At 40.4% G+C, this 14,967-nt stretch overlaps 1 long non-coding RNA gene across 5 annotated transcripts in view; it reads left to right on the plus strand.

Moving 5' to 3' along the window:
* Nucleotides 1-213: 213 nt before the first annotated feature.
* Nucleotides 214-14,967, plus strand: part of LOC113746382 (uncharacterized) — a 276,262-nt gene continuing 261,508 nt past the window's right edge. For 2 of the 5 annotated variants that reach the window (XR_003462818.1, XR_003462819.1), the window contains exons 1-3: nt 214-289; nt 2,305-2,412; nt 13,427-13,499. This is a non-coding gene — a long non-coding RNA (uncharacterized LOC113746382). The remainder of the gene's footprint in view (nt 290-2,304; nt 2,413-13,426; nt 13,500-14,967) is intronic. The other 3 variants (XR_003462822.1, XR_003462821.1, XR_003462820.1) reach the window with 2 other exon arrangements.

The raw sequence follows: 14,967 nt of genomic DNA on the forward strand, positions 1-14,967 counted from the left end.
TCACATGAAAGTGGTGACATACTACTACTACTACTACTACTACACAATAATAACTAATAATATATACAAATAATAAATATAATAATAATAATATAAATTAAAACTAAAAGGCGTGGCAACCTGTCCAGCAGGGGGCGGTGTGACGTCTGCTCCCACCTGCCGAAAAGCGAATCACCTGCAGGAAACAGATGTCTGACGCTTTGACATGACGTTAGTGACGTGACGGACGCATGCGCAAAGTTTTGGCGCATATAGACCTTCAGAGAGCCGGCGTGTGTGACTAACTTCAGTAAGAGACTCTCCGTTGTTCAGCTGGTATTTTAAACGGTTGTTCAACGTAATTAGTACTTAGCAACCTCACCAACAAAACTACCAGACCTATTTACTTCTGTATTATTACACAAGCCAAGTTTGCTAACTTTAGCAAGCTAGCCTGCACCTACTTCACATACTCAGCGCGTAATGTGTTTTTATGAATGGACAATTCCAGCTTCTCGACTGTTCTAAACAATGTTCATAAGTTATTTATCATTTTATAATTAGTGCCATGGTTATATATGTTATGTATGTAAGTATATATTTATATATATATTATATTATATATATATATAATTATATATTATGTATGTATGTATGTTATGTATTGTATTATATATATATATATATATATATATATATATATATATATATTTGTATATATATTGTATATATGTATATATATATATATATAATATATATATGTATCTACACATACACCTATATACACACACACACACACACACACACACACATGTATATGTCAATAAATTATATAAATATTATATATCTATAATATCATATATATATATATATATGTGTGTGTGTGTGTGTCTGTGTGTAAAAGTCTAGTTATGTACACATGTATACATATACATATATACGTGTATGCGTGTGTGTGTTTACAGACAGTATATACTGCTTCATAGCTCAATGAATAATATGTTTATTCATTTATTAATTTCCAAGTTTATAGATTACGTTCCAATCTAACCTATAATTGCTATTATAAATCTTATAACTCACATATCATGTAAATAGTGTAGTGTGGGGGGGGCATACAGTATATTTTATATCTTGTAAGGGGTCCCTGGCTGGAAAAAAAAAGAGAAAAAAAAAGAGAGCCTCTGCTGTATCTAGTCTTTCCGATCGTTTATATTTCCATGATCCTGACTCTTGCTCCTCCACAATGCACAGTGTCGGCGTGATTATACACGGTGAGAGGCATCACTCACGACTAGGCCGGGACACTTCAGCTTGTATGTTTAAATTGCTCCCAGTAGTATCCTTAATCTGGGTGGAAATCAATATGGCTTTTACTGTCACATTGGAGGGGCGGGGACCATTTATTGATGTTCAGATGTCATTTCAGGGGGATTTGATGTTTCTGTCCTCTCTTAGTGAGGAGATGGCATGATAGATCAACTGATGGTGTCTGCTTGCTTTCTCAAGGGTTTTACTGGAGCCTGCAGTTGTTTGGAGAGAAATAGCAGATGTAAAGTTGAGTCCGAACGTGCTGAGCTTACAAAGAAAAATGAGGAGAAAAGGTTTAGGGAAAGTTGCTATTGATTTTTTTTTTGTCAGGAAAGCTGTTTGAATTAAAGCCTGATATCTTAATGGGGTTATCACCATAAGCTCCAAACCCAGGATGAGGGCTCTGAAGAGACAATATCACACACAGATGACAGCACACACACACTCTTAAGCATGTTATCTAGCCATTGATCAGTATAGAAATAGATTCTGCTCCTACGAGCAAGTCAGATTTTGTTTTTGTCTTTATTCTGTTGTAGTATCTTTATTCACCGCTTGATGATCCTAAAGTGATCGGAGTGATAGGCATCTTTGAAGTGAAATAAAATAGGATACAGTAGCTCTCGATGGCTATAGATCGGTGAGGTTATAAATAGAGGGACACATAGTGACGGAAAGGTAATAATGTTGATGGCAGTGACGTGTGAGTAATGTTTACACCACTGTGCATAGCATGGGGTCAGGGTCACGAGGGGTTACACATTAACCAGGGTAACTAGCAATGGATAGGAGTCAACAATAGGTATGGGAGGGCATGATGTCTCTATTAATGATAATAATATTCAAAGTCATATATACTTGTATTCTGTTTTTATAGATACACCTGCATGTAGGCAGATTTAGTAATCCGTATGCAGCCGCTAGTAGAATGTGAATCTCCACTCATGATCCGCTTTGTCCTTCTCAACTGAGATCATGAGGTTTGTTAAATTTTTATTTATTTTGTTTTGGTAGGGATTGGATGGTAGAAGAGGAAGAAGGCACGGCGAACTGGTTAGACGAGAAGACCACAGATGCTTTCTTCAGTTTGGATGAACTCAAACCTGAAACATGTCACGCTGGGTAAGCAGCATCTCTCAGCGTGTCATTCTTGCTGCACTTTGATCACAGTTGCTTACGTGCTGTAAACTAATCACGACTTTCTGGAAATTCGAAAAGCTGCTGAAAACACCTGCATGTAAGGAATATTTGCTTTATTGTTGATTCTTTTTTTTTTTATGTCACCTAACAGTAGAAAGAGAGACGATCTTTGCCACAGCTTTGCCTTGTCACAATACATTGAACTGTATTCAAGGTTACAATTTAACACAGTGCTCAAACACTTCAGTTTGAATTCTGGAAGTTATGTCGTGCAGAATTGGTTTTGAATAATTTTATTAGCTTTACTTGTGCCATTAACCTACATTCTGAGCCTCCACTGCCTCACCTCTCTCTCTCCCCATCTCTCTTTTACCCTAATATTTATAGATTTAGCCTTTCTCCTGTCGGTCCACATCCCTCTCTGTCCCTGTCCCACTGCTTCTCTCTAAGGAGTCTTGCCTCCTCCCCAACAGCCTGTGAGCCCTAGAGTCACATTTCAGGCCTGGCTGCTACTTAAAGGCCCATAATCTGCTCTGAGAATGGCTACAGTGTGGCGGCCTGAGCGGAAGCAAATTATTCGCTTTAAGGACTCCTGCTGCTGTGGGACCCGGGGCTAGTGGCTGGTGCCGTTAACGTTAACACACACCCAGTGTGCAAGCCATCATTATTTATTTAACCCGTTAAGTGTTTAAAGTGGAAGGGGTCCACCGGGACAGAGCTTGGTTGATGAAATTATTCCACATATTTATATATATATACAGTATATAGTTTAATCCTTTAGGGAGAGGAGCAAAGGAACAGAGAGAGATGAAGCCTTCCCTACATTCTTCAAGCTGTAAGATCTGATCACATGATAACAAACTGAGGGTGCAAGTGTGCTTGGCCGACTTGGGGGTATTACAGACCTCACAATGTGGGAGGAATTCACTGTGATGTATTTAATATGAATGTTTTCCAGGCTGTGTGTGAGAGCTAGGGAGACGATGTATATGTCTGTGTGTATCAGACAAGAATAATATGCATAAGTGTTTGTGTTTGTGTCTGACATGTTGTTACCAATTGGCAGTTCTGCACAATGCTACTCCGACTTAACTGAGTTGTTTAGCAAGCTGTGGCTGAAGATGAATATCGATATCCTCCTCACATTCACAGTGTTACGCGGCCCTGATTCACCTTGAAGCGTGTCTTTTTTTGTGCATCTGCCTGTTTGATCACAGTAATAGACAGAGGGGATAGCGTATTTGTTTTCTGTGTGTGTGTGTGTGGAATAAGGAGTCCCAGCATTAATAAGTAATCGCTGGATGTTGGCCCTCCCATAACATGTTGGGCCAGTAGCACTTGCCCCGAGTAATGACACCATTACAGGACCGAAGTAGCCAGTTGTGACTTTACCTCTGGGAATCTCTTCTCATGTCTCCACTCTTTCACCCCTTGTCATAAGGGCTGAGAGGTGGTATGTTCTGAACTTGCAGTGCACAAATGTTTTTTTTTTTAACCTCTCCTCACTATAATAACCATCAGAGATGCACAAACAAATGCACAAATCTCTATAAATTTTGGTCATCGAGTATGATAGATAAGTACATTTACACATTATACAAATCCAACTGATCCAAATCTTCCTGATATGTAAATAATGCTTGTATTTGAATGCAATCAGAATCTTAATTTGTTACAGTGAAGACAACACACAGAGAGGACAAAGATAGAAATTGAGGTACTATTTATTAGATAATATAAACTACCATGATGGCAAGTAGAGACAGAGAGAGGGATGGAGAGAGAGGGGGACTGAACAGATTGAATGGCTAATGAAATGAGTACCTCCAGGCCTGAATAAATTCTCTGGTCTGGCGATCCCCCAGGATGCTGGCCTCCCAGGGAGATTAATGACCACTGGGCCATGGTATAATGAAGTAGTTTGCCTTGGCAATGTGCTTGTGAATTCATCACAGTGTCCACAAGTGGGCTGGCCGAGCACAACATCTTTATAAATCCGCCTCACTCTTCTCTCCTGCTGCTGCTGATTTATGGTTCCGCCACCCCCAAATGGTTTGGCCCCTCTCACCAGACCCCGCCCTGGCTGACCATCACTATCCTACCGAAAATCCAGGTCACTGCACTGATGGGGAAGAAATGGGAGGCTAATCAGATAATGGGAGGTGAAAATGGTTGAGAGTGAGTCGGAATCTTCAATCCCTCAACTCCTGCTCTGCCTGTCTCTGCGTCTTTGTGTCCGTCTCACTTGCATGCACATAGTCAGTTAATAAAAGCTGATTCTTACATATACTTTTTTCAGTGTTTATCTAATTGGCAATACATGTCACCTGAGGATTAGTCATAAACTAAGAGGTGATTAAGTAATTTATGTCATTATTGATTAATTCATTTATATAATTAAAAATACAAATGAATAAAATGCTTTTTCAAAAGTAGACATGGCATCCTTTTCCCCTTTGCTCTATGCTTTTATTCTGTAATAAGATAAAGAGAAATTGGGACATTCAGATACCAAAGAGGGAAAAATGCACATTACTGTGAGAGGATCCAGGTTGAGTTCCTGGCAGTGGTGCTTTATGGCTTGACTATCAGCCCAGTTGACAGTGTCTGCAGGAGGGAAGGTGACGAGGAATCGTGTCCAAGTTGTTGCATCAGAGACTCCACCTGCTTAGATCGGGCACCTGTGCGGAAAGGGTTAGGATCTGGAGGGAGAATGCTGTTTTTCTTTTTTTTTTTTAAGCAAAAATGGTTATAGACTTTATTATAATTTTCTAGAAAACGTATGTAAACGTTCTCTAATTGGGCAGCTGTAACCACAAAGGAACAGCTTGCTATAGGGAGAAATGGTCCTCAGCCAAATTGTTTGCTTACACACATAATGCTTATATCCCCAAATTACCCCATTCTATCCTGGAGGCGTCATTATGAATCCCACTGCTTTTTTAAAAAGTTGGTTAAGGTGAGAGGTAGGATGGGGTTAAATCAGAGGTTGGGTTTAGCCAATCAGAGACAGAATAGGGGCGGGTCTTTGCGGAAAAGCAATAGGATTCATAATAACACATCCTGCGGCTATCTCCAGCCACAGTCACAGTATAAAAGTTGTACGTAGTTGTACATAGAGCTGAGTAGGCACAACTACTTTGCACTGACAAAATGGGCATAAAAAGAAATAGTAATGCAACAGTGTGCAAGCATATGACAAAATGTGTAACTTACATCTGTAATCCATACTGATGTGGTGAATGGCAACAACTGGAGTAAACCTGAGGGTTTCCTAAGGGAAACCTCACAATGATCCACACATTTAAACTTTACATTACCAAAACTCTAATTTCAGCCTGTGATGGATGCTGTGTACAGCTAATTGTTAATAATTGTCCAGTGAATAGCTGAGTCCTAAATGCATTTCCACCAAAAGCCGAGCATTTGTTATAGGCCAGTGCCCCCTGTTGCAGAGACATTGCCAGCCCGTTAATGGCTGAGGACTGATGAGCCCCAGTGTTACACAACTCTGCCGGGCTCATAAAGCCTGTCTGCTTGATAACTGTAGCTCCATATGGAATAGTGGCAAGGAAATTAAAGGAGAACAATAAAGCATATTGAGGGATATTTAGATTAAAATGCATTTAATTGGGCCCTTGCCTAACGCAGTTGAGATGTGTTCTCACGTAGCTGTCCGTTCTGTGGGTGCTCTTTACTAAAGCTAAATGATGCTGCTGTCATGGTGTTTGTAGCCTAACCTGGTAAAGATTATTAATGTGTGCAATAAATCCAAATTGCATAATAGGAAGTTATGAAAAAAGGAATCTGAGAGTTAAGTCTAATGAGTATTTAGTTTGTTTACCAAGAGCAATTGTCACCCTTTGCCATGTGTACTTAGTAATTGTCAAAGGCTTTACATCCCTATTCTTTCTCAAGACGGCTTATCTTAATCTACAGTGTCTTATTTTCCTTGGAAAGGGATGGATGAGTCGAGTAATTGTACAGTTGACATCGGCTTAGACAACATCATCCCCTTAGTCCCCAGCTAATCCTACAGAGTGATAACAATAATGGGAAAAAAGAATGGAGATATTTCTTTTTTTTACAAAAGAAGATATGGAGTTTAATTTGTAATTAGCTGCAGAGGTCAAAGACTTGATCCTCCATCTGAAGGTTATCCTCCTTTATTTTTCTCTTTTTTCTCTCTTCTCTCTCCTTTCCCTCTCAGTAGTCAACCCTTCGAATCAGATTATGACCTTGTTGTGAAGAAGTCAAGTGTTAATTGCTTGCAAGTGTGTGCGCTTAAAGGAAGATCAGTGAATAAAAATGGGGATGTTCCCCTCAAGATTGCTTGACAGTTTGAAAAAGAGAGGTGTGTTTGTGTGCGTGTGTTTGCTGACAATTGGAAGTATAATTTATTTTGGGGGGGGGTTGTGACCCTGGACCCCCATCCACTCCCCCACCCCATCTGCCCTGTATTAGACAGCTCCGTGTAGCCCCTTGGGGGCTTTGAAGTAGCCGAGTTGCCCTCTTTGCCCGTATGTGTTTGTGTTATGCTGTGTGGAAAATCGGACCTTTTTGCTTGCGTGTGTATGTGTGTTTTAACGTGGGCGTGTGTGCGTCTGTGCTAGTATTGATCCCCCCCTCCTTTCTTATAATGAAGTGGAACTACAGCTCCATTACGAGCTACTCCGCCATTGGCTGGAGGTAATATGAAATTAGCTAGCGTGCCGTGAGCCTGTCAGTATTGATTTCACTATCCAGATTACTTGTTACAAAAGAATAGAGCTGTCTGTGGCATAATTGAACAAGTTAACTCCTTGTCTCATAAAATGTAGGCCTGTATTGATTGTTACAGGGGAGGGCTCTGTGATATGCAGAGAGAAAGTAAGTTGCATGGGTGTTAACTGTGAAGAGGTGCTGATGCTTTCTTTTCTTCCCCATCAGTGTCACCCTGACACGAGGATCAAGGCGTTTCTTGCTGAGTTGCAGAATGGCGGGACAGCAAATGAGTTGGTTCCTTCAGCGTCACGTTACAACACACATTTCTAGTTTTTTCCTCCCTCTGTCATTTTTCATTCCATTTGCTTCAAGATTTGCCTCAGTCCCGTTTTCAATTTATTACCATATGTAAAAGGTGTCAGAGCTTGACATTGTCAGTGCAGATTTACTTTGGTTTATCGTGAGTGACCTGTTTGTAAGTAGAGCAGCCATTGCTTGAGTTGTGATGAGGAATGATGATGATGGCCGCAAAAGCCTCTCTATCTCCGTCTTTTGCTTCGCTGATGAACTGGAGCACGCTGGCCCTGTCTAATCACATGTGGCAGATTTGTGCCATGGAAAGTGAGGTGTTTAACAAGCGTCCCGGTCCATTAATTAAGGGTCTCCTTAAGAAGAAAAGGGGAGAAAAAAAAGTGTGTTCAATAATTTACATGAGCTAAAGGCAGCTATAACAGCCTTTGCCCACTGAGAGAAGGGAAAGATACTGTGGTCTTTGGGCTGTATAAATGGGTGAAGCCAAATGGATTCACAAACGCACACTCCTCCACAGCTGCATTGAGCTTTTAGCCTGTTAACCCTGGCAAGGGTTTTCATGATCCCTCTGCTGAGGGTATATTCTACATATTTACCTTGGGTTAATTAGCAAATGGTGCTCAGTCAACAATCAAAATTAATCATTTACAGAGGCAAATTTCCTATGATTGTTCACTGAGGAGCTCAGGAAACTGAGGGCTTGTCTGAACAGGTATGGGGCAAAGAAGAGAGTGATGAATTGTTTGATGTGCGAATGATGCTGTTGTCCCTAAAACAGACATGGAAGGTACAGCGTCCCCCCCCCCTCCGACAGAGTGAGGGATTAATGAAATGCTCTTCCACACGCCGATTTCCTGCACTCCACTGCTGAGTGATAAGTGGCTAACCAACGAAGCCTGTAATTACAATCTTACAGAAACCGGCCTGATCTGTATATAAATCTCACCATCCAATTACAAGATGTAATAATTCTGCACTCAGGCTGGTAATGAGGTCTAATACTAGCGCATGTGATAATCCCCTCTGGATGCGGGCTTGATCAGATGTTGGCTTTGTAATTAGACTGGCAGAAAATCATTATTTCGTGTTCGGAAAAAAATGAGGTTGGTGGGAAGTTAATTTTCTCCCCATTCTCTGAAGCGTAGACAAGAATTTAATGATTTAATCATGATTGTTAGCTATTTTGCAATCAATTTGTAATGATTGTGTCGCAACAGAAGCTTTCAGGGAGAAGGGCCTGTAAAGATTGAAGGTGTCATTGATATGGCATGGCTCTGTCAATAGATCTATACAGTGTAACAGTGATACTGTGGAGGAGTGGGTGTATACAGTACTTAAATGCATGCACATGAGTGATTGTGTGCATGAAAGCCTACAGTAGATGCATGTATTTTTGTTTTTGTCTGTTTGTATGCGTGCATATGAGAGTCAACCACAGGCAATCTGATAACAGCCACCCGTAATTGTTTAACAAGCTTGAGCAGAAGATTAATACCCTCATTCCTTTGTGTCTTGAGTTAACTTCTACACTTTAATGAAAAAACATTTTTTTGTTCAACAGCCGAAAAACTTTTGGATCTTTTGGTAAACAATTAAACAAGAAGTCATTGTGAATTAATTACTCATCATATTCAAGGAGTAGGTTTATTAAATTGCAGAGGAGTTAGTAAAAAGGTAATACACCAAGAGTTAAGTTAGAGAGATAGACATTTTAACTGATTTTGTTTTTGAGTTATTTTTTTAAAATATATAATTGCAAGTCTGAGAATGTGCTGCAGACTACGGATGCCGCTTAAAACTCAGTTTTGAGTATTTTCGCCCTTCTGCCGCCTCTTCTCTCTCCTCTCTGCTCTCTGTGGTAGCTCTTGCATAAAGATGGAGCTGAGCTCCCCACAAACAGACAGCAGAACTGAACAAAATCCACCAGTAAGGGAGATGGTTACGAATAAATGATCAAACACCTGTTGAACAAGTGGAACATAAACTTGTAGAAATGTGACATCTTCTCTGCCCACAGAAATTCACTGCCTGAGCCCATGTTTTACACATGGACCTCATTATTATGGATTATGGACCTCATTATGCTAGTGTTGAACTGTTGTGAAAAAGCTAAAAACAATGAAAAAATGTGCTATGTACCTGAAAATGTAAATGTAAATGTGAATTCTTGTTGGATGTTGAGGCTGAGACGAACGAGCCCCTCCTCTCTACCAGCAGTACCTGAGTCAGTTAGTCTCCTTCTATCGGCAGCAGAGGAAGGAGCCATGATGCCACAGTTATCCAGTTTAAACTGGTTAATAGCTTTAGGTAGCTATTAATTAGCCCAAAAGTATGTAAAGTAATGCTATTTGGTTTTGCTTGTCCATACTTGTCAATAAGGAGATTAGATCTGGCATTAATTGGTCTACATATTGAACTATAAACTAACATTATTACAAACAAGTGACAATAAATCAATGTATTTATTAAATGGATATATTCTGGAAAGGATCTTTAAAGATTAGTATTGTATTAAAAAGTAAACTTAAATTATATTTTCCAATTTTTTCCAATTAATATTATTGGTTATCATACTGGCCACAACACACAGATAATTACTGATATAGTGACTGGCCCTGGAATTACCAGTATATCTATCTTTGCATCTACATTAAAAAAAACACTGAAGTGAAATAGTGAAATATACAGTATAAATATTTGTATTGTCCTTTGAGGATTTGAAGACTTTTCTGAGAAAACACAAAAAAGGATTGTATCCTCTCGTCTGTTAAATGTGGAGTTAATATCTTGATATACAGTAGATCTTTTCTAAATTGAGTCGCCCAACTAACTTTTTCTCTTCCTTATTGAAAATCAGTGACTTTGCTCGGCCACAATCATTTTCTAGGTACTTTGTTTTATTTCTCAATCAGTTTGACCATCTTATAGATTTTGTTTAGAGTATTGAATAGAAATTGGAGTGTAACAATATTTACAGTGTGAGCAGACTAATTGCAAAAATATACTTCCACATCTCAATTCACGATCCAAGGCTTGAAAACAGTTCTCCAGAGGTTAACACTGTATTAACAGAAGCTTCTGCTTCTGTAGCTCTATGCAGTGTTTGATTGGAATACCTCCTGTTTGATCATCTGAAGCTACTGAGTTTACTGGAGCATCCACCGTGCAGTAGATTTAGATAGTCCTATGGGTTTGCATTTAGCTCATCCCTCTCCTAACCTCCTGGCGATTGCCGCTGAATACTTTATTGATAGGGAATTGACTCCACTCCTCTGAGCCGATTTCTATAATTGATACAGTTTGAAGTTACTCCCAGAGGATGGAGCATTCAAAGGCTGGCTGCTTTTTTGATCAATTACATTAGGGCAAACTTAAAGAAAATCTCGATTGAGACAATACTGTCTTTTAGCCTAATTTAATTCAGCAGTGTTATGCAGATTGTAATGTCATAATGACCCAGATTAAGGATGCTAAATAACATAACTGGGTAGTATAATGTGTTGTGGTCTGAAGTGTTTTATACATGGGTATGAGAACAGTATTGAAGGGATACTTGATGTTTACTTAGAGTTGTTTGAGAGTTGCCAAATTGAACAAAAGAAATGAATAAAGTTGGTTGTTATCAGAGGTATGAAACTTCTGGGAATGACGGTGTCAAATGTTTTGTTGTTTTTGGTTTAAGAAAAAAAAATCCAAGTGTCAAGGTACTATCTCTTGAAATATGTATCAATGTTGCTCTCTTTTTTCCAAGCGTGGATACTTTTTAGGCAGCTTTTGTGGTTAGCCTTCATCCTGGGTGCCCAGCCTCACGCCTCCAATTTCTACTTCTGCCCAGCTGAAGGCTCCTCAGAGATGCTTGGCTGGAGCTCTGGGCCACTGGGCCTTTGGACCTCTGAGTCCTCCACTTCTGTGCATTGGATAGAGAAAGAGGGAGCTGCTTTACCCAGCCCTGCCCATTCTCGGCCCCAGTCCGCCTCACCGTACACTCCCACCTGCTCGATACCTCAGAAGAGCTTTCAAGTGCTCTTTGAAAGGGAAAAAAGCAGAAGGGAAGAAATCAGAGACTGTACTCTTCCATGCGCTCAATAGCATGGCACTAGCCTCTCTCAGCTCCCATGACACCACTCTCCCGCCCTCTTCTCTGTTCTTGGGTGTTTCACTCAATTTATTTTTCTGTTTTTTTCCCTTTCTATCTTCTCTCTCTTACAACTTTCCCCCTGACTGCCTTCTTGTCCCAGGCTATTGGCGTTTTCTTAGTGTTAGAGCTGCATTAGCCATAAACCAGGCCACTAGTTTTGCACCCTGCATACAGAAAGAAATTACAAATATTCATGTGAAATTATAGTGGTAAAGTTGCCTTTTGTATTGATGACTGAATGAATGAATGAATGAATGAATGAAGGAATAAAAAATTAATGTGTCACATCTGTAAATTACTGTTGTCATTTTGGCAGTTGATGGGAGTCTCTGTTGCCACAAAAACCTGCTCAGCTGCACCATAAGAAGTAAATCTTGTTCATGTCCACTGGCCACCATAGCAAAGGACCGAGTACTGAAGTTAAATAAAATATTGCCATCAGGCTATAAAGATAATTAGTCTTGTCTCATCTCCTCTCTCCCTCGCAATTAAATATGACCCCTTTATGTTTTATGGATGCCAGCATAAACCCCTTCACTCCTAAAATACCTTGTAGATATGAGATGGGAAGTGTATTGTAAACTAATTGCTCCATATTGGACAGAAGCCACAAGAGATGATGATATTTTAAGTTGGTATTATTGATATTATTCTTGCATCTGTGTAATGAACCCATCCATACACACACACACATTCTGTAGGACTGTCTATGAATGTACACTGTCAGAACGAAACATCTTCACTGTTATGAAGCAGAGATGGTGCTTGGGAAAGCTGTGATTTGAAGACATAAGCCGCGGGCTCCTCATTCCACTCTGCTTCTGAACTCCCCTTATACTCCCTGATATCGAGACACATTATAGTCCCTCCCTGTAGCTCTCTTCTTATCGTTGCCTGCTATAAAACTATCTCTGAGAAATAGGACAGGGTTAAGGTTTGAAGTAATCTGTTTCTTTTCATTCTTCCATGAAACATATGCCTGCTTTGTAACAAGGGGAAAACTAATTATAGACTTGTACTGGAAAGATAATACAGTTGTAGTGATTGCTTTGTACCCAGCATTGGGCTTGTGTGTCGACAGTGTATGTGTACAGTAATGACGGCTTTATCTAGCCCCAATACTCCCATGCAAACCTACAAAGCCCTATAATTATGTTAGATGCCCACAGAATGGCAGACACACACTGGGGCACTGGCCATTGTGAAGGAAAGAAGTACCAAGCGTCCGTTAAAACTATTTCGCTCTATGATTGTGTTTCGGTACATAGGTTTCTGCATGGGCACCGGCATGCTTGACTGGCAGCAGGCACGCATGCAGTACAAACAAAGTCAACACAAATAAATACATGGAAAGGTTTGCTTGCCAAAGCTCGTAGGTCAGATCCTCAGTGCAGCAGTTTCCACTCCGCAGTCTTCGCAGACTGTTTACACATAGGTGGATGGCTTAGACGCCTGTCATTATGTGCAAAGATTGAGTTGAAATGTTGAACAATAAAAATACACCCTCTGTGATTATAGCACATGGTCATAACACTAAGGGCAGAGTTTGCTTTGATTTTTTTTTTCTCAAACCCAAGTAAAATGATCCATGTCACATCCTTACAATATCTGTCAAACCTTGAACTTTTCTCAGGAAGGTAAACAAAGACACAGTTCCTTCTGCTGCAGTATCCCAGCCCTATATGATCATTTAAATGTATTATTAAATTAAAAGTGTACATGTTACAAATTGTCTTTCTTTGAATCCTGAGGTCAAGGAGAAAAAAGGAAAGCTCTCTCTTTCTGTGTCTCTTTCACCCTAACCCATTTCTCTTTTTCTCTGACTCCATTTCCCACATGTAGTGAGTCAGGCAGTGCAGAGTCATCCAGCCGTGAAGCCATTTGCCGGTGAGGACGAGGAGTGGGCCAACTAAAGGTCAGTCTGAGGCACAGACATACTGTACATACGTGAATACAGAGAATCATGCCTCCATTAGCTGGGCCTCTGTTTACCATGGGGCGGACGCCAGGGATTTGGTGGCATATGCTGTAGCCCCTGGCAGCCTCGTGACAGAGCACTTACGTAGAGACGGCAGGCCAAGGCCTGGTTAAGGGCCACCCGGAGGCTTTGTCCTGAGGCAATGCTACTGGGCCGGGATGGACTGTGGGGATGACTGGCTCTCCAGCTTATCTACTGTCCCTATACTAACCTAAAAGCATTTCTAATTTTGTGTGAAGCCTGTAGAATGGGCTTCAGACAGCACCATGGGAAATCTTCATGAACACCACAGAAGAACTATTTCTGTCCAACATCACACCACTGAACTCCTGGTTTCTGTGTGTTGTCTTGGTTTGAGAATATTCAACCTGTGTCTAAAACGTCCCAGCTTAAAAGTTGTTTGGAAAGAGGTTGTATTGTTGTTGGCCTGAGTAGTAAATGCTGACTTCTGAAAGTAGAAAGTGACATAATTTTGTTTTATCTGCCCCCAGTTTTGTTTTTCAATTATCTTCCTAAATTCCCCATGAGTCATTTAGTGAAGAATGTTTGATAAATCTGTAGAAACTGCATCCCAGTGTGCATATGCATATTTAATGATCCAGTTAAGCAATGTCATGGTTGTGTATTACTATAAATAAGACTGTGAAAACATTTGCAAACTGCAGTAATTTATATATTATACCATTGTGCAGCCCACCATACAAAACTGACACCACAGAAAGTCAAACAACAGAAATAATTATTACACTCATATTAGGGTGTCATGTAGCAGTCTGTAACAGGTAATTACATCCATGCATTTTTTATTAGACATGAGGTGTTCCACGAGTGCTCATGTACAGTACAACAAGACTGGAACATTTTATATTACATACTGTGTGTGTACTACTCTGTATCAGCACAGCTGTAGTTATCTTCAGCATTTAGCCTGCAGCCTTGTGTCTACAACAGAGTTACAGCTGTACAGTGCAACAGTACTTCCTCTCTTGTGCCATTTCTCAGCTATGTTTGTTCCAAAGAGAATGAACAAAATCTGCCCTGGTCTGAAAGTTGGATCTTCCTTTGCTCTTGTTAGTGACTTTGAGTAGCCAATATTCCACAGTGTGGAAGATGGATAATAAGTGTGTGCTTTTTAGCTGGGCAGTTTCAAGACAACGCGGCGTGAAGCTGTCTTCATTAGGACCCTGTTAGACCTTGTTTCACCTGACTGACTGACAGACTGGCCGTGATGAGGCTCCATTAGACTGCTGCACAACTCTCTGTGGACTGCCCATTTACCGAAGGGCCCTCTCTCTCTCTCTTCCTCTACCTCTCCTTCTGTCTCTCTTTCTTGCGCTCTCTTGTTCTGTCTGACCAGGCTAACCCCAGGAGCCCCCTTAACCCACGGTGGTTGAGAGCCCAGTCA

This window comes from Larimichthys crocea, chromosome VIII (genome assembly GCF_000972845.2).
Source record: "Larimichthys crocea isolate SSNF chromosome VIII, L_crocea_2.0, whole genome shotgun sequence".
Lineage (NCBI taxonomy): Eukaryota > Metazoa > Chordata > Actinopteri > Sciaenidae > Larimichthys > Larimichthys crocea.